Raw genomic sequence first — 5,212 nt, forward strand, 5'->3', positions numbered from 1 at the left:
ATAGTATTGAGCAGCCAACATGTTAAAAAATAAATACGATTTCTCTTTTTTTAATATTTTATTTTTTATTCATTGATTACATTGTATTATGTGATACAGTTTCATTGGAACTGGGAGCTTTCATTGGAACTGGAAGCTTGTGATTGATGTAACCGGGGGTTCTAAAATTCAGGGACAGGAGCAGTCTGAAGTGAGCCCGAGAGGAAAAGAACCTTGGGGAACACTATGAGAAATTCCCCACTATCCCCTGGACTGAAAAAGGCAGCACACAGCAGAAATAAGAATGCAAAATACTGGGATCAGAAACATGAGAAGGACAAAGAGGGAGCCCGGGGCTGCAGAGACTCAAGTGAAATTGGCGAGTGATATTAGGGGAGCAAACCCTGGTGAGTTGCTAATACAGGGAAATGTCCACCCTTAGCAGGAGGCCAAATCGGGTGAGCAAAATTCTCGGAGCGAATATAGATGAGTCGCCAACACAGGGAAGTGCCCGCCCATAGCAAGAAGACCCTGGGACAAAAACACGGTGAAATTCAATCGAATCTGGGCAAGTTTGGATCTGGGCAGACAGGTCGGAGAGGGCAACAAGGCACAGAAACAAAGAACCTGGGCAACTCTGGTAGCTGGAGTTCCCAGCAATGGGTGGTGCCAATCCCAGGGCCATGAGAAATTCACAGAAGGGACATTCAAAGCTACCGTAGGGCCCAGTGGTGTGGCCTAGCAACTAAAGTCTTTGCCTTGAATGCACCAGGATCCCATTTAGACACCGGCTCTAATCCCGGCAGCTCCACTTCCCATTCAACTCCCTGCTTGAGGCCTGGGAAAGCAGTTGAAAAAGTCGGACCCTGCACTCACATGAAAGACCCGGAAGAGGTTCCTGGTTCCCTAGCCTCGGATCGGCACAGCACCAGACATTGCGGCTCACTTGGGGAGTGAATCATCGGACAGAATATCTTCCTCTGTATTCCTTCTTCTCTCTGTATACCTGACTTTGTAATATAAATAAATAAATCTTTCCAAGAAAAAAAAAGGCTAACATAAATCCCAGTTTTAAAGAGCCCACAAAATCACAGACCTAAGTAGGGGGAGGGGAATTCAGATGCCACAAAGAAGAAAAAAAAAAAATCTAGGTCTGCAAGACCTCAGGTCAATCACTTGGTGGCAGCAGAGGTCAAGCGATAGAAGCCAGCAATGCCCATTATCACATAGACATGAGGCGAGGTCACAAAAAAATAAATGAGTCAGAGGAAGGAGCCAGTGCCACCCCAAAAAGTCACTGAAAGGCCTGGTCAATCGCTGAGATTACAGATGAAGACATTGAAGACCTATCCGAGAAGGAGTTCAGCAAAGTAATGATGACACTTTTCAGAAACAATGAGAAACGATGGGAGGAAATTAAGGAATTCAAAAACCACATAATCACAGAAACAAAATTAGTCAAAAATGCGATCCTTGACCTGAAGCACAGAATTGAGAGTTTAACCAAAAGAATTATAGCAGCAGAAGGCAGGATATCCAAATTGGAAGATTCCCAGAATGAAAGCAGGAAGATTATTAACCAACTAGAGATACAACTGAACAAAACCAATGAGGCAATGCAGGAGATGAATGCCACATCAAGAAGTCAAATATCAGAGCTATAGTCCTTCCCGTAAGAGTAGAAAGAGAGACAGGCATACAATCGGTGCTCAATGAAATTATACAGGAGAATTTCCAAAACACTTGGAACATGAACCAAGTCCAAACCCAAGAAGGGCAGAGAACATCCCACAGATTTGACCCAAAAAGATCTTTACCCAGATATGTGGGCAAGCTCCCCACTAACGAATACAAAGAGAGAATCCTGACGTTAGCACAAAGCAAAGGCAAGCTTACATTTAGAGGCAGGCCCATCAGGATCACTGCTGACTTCTCAGAACAGACACTCCAAGCAAGAAGGGAATGGAATAAAGTCTTTTTTTTATTATTTTAAATTAATATTTAGCATAATATGACAGTTTCATAGGCTTTGGGAATCCCCTTCCCCCTCCCCCTCCCCTCCCCCCTGGTGAATTCCTCCACCTTGATGCAGCATTACAGTTCAAATTCTATCAAGATTCTTTCCTTGCAAACATATATTAAGCATGGAGTCCAGCTACTTGTTGTCCAGATGGGTTGAACAGTTTCTTGGGGAGACCATTTCTGGTCCGAAGTCAGAGCTGGTATAATATCATCACAGTCAATTAAGAGTCCCAATATAACATCAACAGCAATTTGCAATATTATGGAATTGACATAGTTTTGAGTAACCAGTATGTTAAAGAAAAAAAAAAAAAAAAAAAAAAAAACAAAGAACAAAATAACAAAAAAACAAGTCCTAACCACAACCTATGATTAGCTCATTGACATCTCAATTTTAGTTTATATACAGGACCGGACTGGCTGCTATATACCCCGAAAAGGCCACTGGGTACCATTCAGCTGTCTCATGTCTATTTCATTTTAGTATTTAGCCATTTGTTGTGTTGAAGTATAATTTTGTTGATCTTGGCAGATTTTGGGATAATCCAGACTGGCTTTTAACTCTAACAAGATATTTGTCGACATTTAAGGTGCAGAACATTTTTTTGGGGGGGGGGGTGTGCAGGGAAATCCTCAACACCATGGTGAGGAGTGACTAATCTTTGTGTCCCACCCAGCAAAGCATGAGCCAATCCATGCCAGCTCTTTCCTGTCAGATTTCAAGCTCTACTTTCTGTTGTTTGTCTATTTATTTTCGGGTTTTTTTTTGTTTTGTTTTTTTTTTTTTTTAGTTTGTATGATTGTTTGCTGTGAGGGGTTTTCAAAGCGATCCCGATGGTCACTGCGAGGGAGGCCGGGGGTCCAGAGGTGGAGCCAGGCTCAGACCAGAGAAAGCTCTCCTCCCTGGTCCTGAAGGACATTAATTGTTCTTCTGTGTCTGCTGACCGCTCAGGGCTTCTGGCTGTCTTTCCAATGATGTTGGTTTCTGCACGGTAGTGTTTGGACTTCTTTCATCCCCTGCGGAAGCTCCGGTTGGGGGTGGGTGACCTCAGAGTACTCAGCCTCCGAGGGCATCCAATTCCCTGTGGCCTCCTTGGCAGTTGGGGTATAGTCCTTGTTGCTCGTATTAGTAGTTTGTGTTGAAGATCTGGGAGTCTTCATGGTTGGGATCCAAGCCTCCTCCTTACCACCTGTTCCACTCTGGAGTGCCCCCCTGCTCCACACACATGACCTCCTGTTAAGAGGTTGTCAGGATCGCACCCGATTCCCCCCTCATGCATTGGTATAGTAGTTTTATTGTTGTTTAGTGCCGCATGGAGTCTGCTGTCTATGAAATACCAGATTTGACCTTGATAAGCTATATTGTACTTTTTGTTTTCTCTCACTCTTTTTATGGTCTTGAAAGATTTCCCTGCACTCCCTCCCCATTGCCGGTTAACATAGCGTATTAAGGGTAGAGTAGGTTTTACACTTTTTTGATGGAAATCTTAAGTATTCTGACATTAATTGTTGTTTTATAGATTATATCGCATCATCTTGTTGCATTGGATACAGGTTGTTAGAGATTGCACTAATATTACAATATACAGGTACTATCTTTCAAGTTGTCATCTTTTCATCTCAGATTAAGGCGAACACAAATCAGGAAACAGAACAATTGTTAACAAAGAATAATGTACTCAGTCAAGATCTTCTTTGCATTCGAGAATGAAATTACATACTTCCATAGAAAGGAGAAATTAGAAGAATGTGCCAGCACAAAACCAGCTCTACAAAATCTCTTTAGAAATGTGCCTCAGCCAGAGAAAAAGAAAGAAAACCATAAGCAAGGATGGCAAATGGGAAGACATTCCCACTAAAGTCCAGGCAAGGAAGAACAATTAGATACCAACAACCTGAAAAACACACGCAACGCAGGACAAAATCGTAATCTCTAAATATTAACCCCAAACACAAATGGCCTAAATGCATCAGTCAAAAGACATAGATTAACAGATTGAATCAATAAACAGGACCTAATGATATGCTGCCTACCAGAGATGCATCCAAGCAGAAAAGATGCTAAGAAACTGAAAGTGAAGGGATGGAAAAAAGATGGTTCATGCCAACCCATGAGAAAAAAAAGCTGCTGTAGTGGTCCTAATCTCACATGATATAGACTTCAACGTGACAAACATCAAAAAGGACACACACAGGCATTTTATACTGTTGAAAGGAAAGATCCATTAGGAAGTGATTATCATGCTTAACATTCATGCTGCAAGTCCAGATGCACCCAGCTATGTGAAATAATTACTTATAGGCGTAAAGGGAGATAGAGATGAACATGCAATAATCCTGGGAGATCTGAACACCTCATTGACACCAATAGATAGATCAATGAGACAAAAGCTCAACAGAGAAGCTACAGAGCTCACACAAACAATAGAACAATTGGACCTAGTAGGTATATACAAAATAGTTCATGCTAAGGCCACAGATTACACAATTTATTCAGCAGTGCATGTCACCGTCTCCAGCATAAACAACATGATAAGACACAAAGCAAGTCTAATTACCTTCAAAATATCAGAATCATACCATGTACCTTCTCAGATCATCACAGAATGAAACTGCAAATCAGCAATTCAAAATGCTCCAGGAAATATATAAACTCTTGGAGATGGAATAATATGTTATTAAAGGATTGATGGGCTAGAGAAGAAAGTAAAGATGAGATACAAAATTATGGAAATCATTGAAAACTCAGATACAGCAGCCCAAAACTTGTGGGACACAGCCAAACACTGTTACAGTAAGCTTATTGCAATTGGTGCTCATGTCAAGGCCCAAGAAAGACATCAAATACAGGAATTAAGCACACACCTCCAAGAATTGGAAATACAGCAGCAAAACGACGCCACAAACAATAGCAAACAAGAAATTTTCAAAGGAAGGGAGGAAATTAATCAAATAGAAATAAAAAGCTATACACAAAATCCATGAATCAAAAAGCTGGTTTCTTGAGAAGATAAATAAAATAGACACCCCACTGGCCTGACTGACAAAGACAAAGCAAGAGAAAGCAAGAATTAGCAGCATCAAAGATGTGAAAGGCAATATAACAACAGACAATGCAACCATTAAGAAAATATTTAGAAATCACCACAAAGAACTGTACTCCAACAAATCAGAAAACCACCAGGAAATGGAAAGGTTCCCAGATTCCCAT

The sequence above is a fragment of the Ochotona princeps genome, chromosome Y, assembly GCF_030435755.1.
Source record: "Ochotona princeps isolate mOchPri1 chromosome Y, mOchPri1.hap1, whole genome shotgun sequence".
In the NCBI taxonomy this organism is placed as follows: Eukaryota; Metazoa; Chordata; class Mammalia; order Lagomorpha; family Ochotonidae; genus Ochotona; species Ochotona princeps.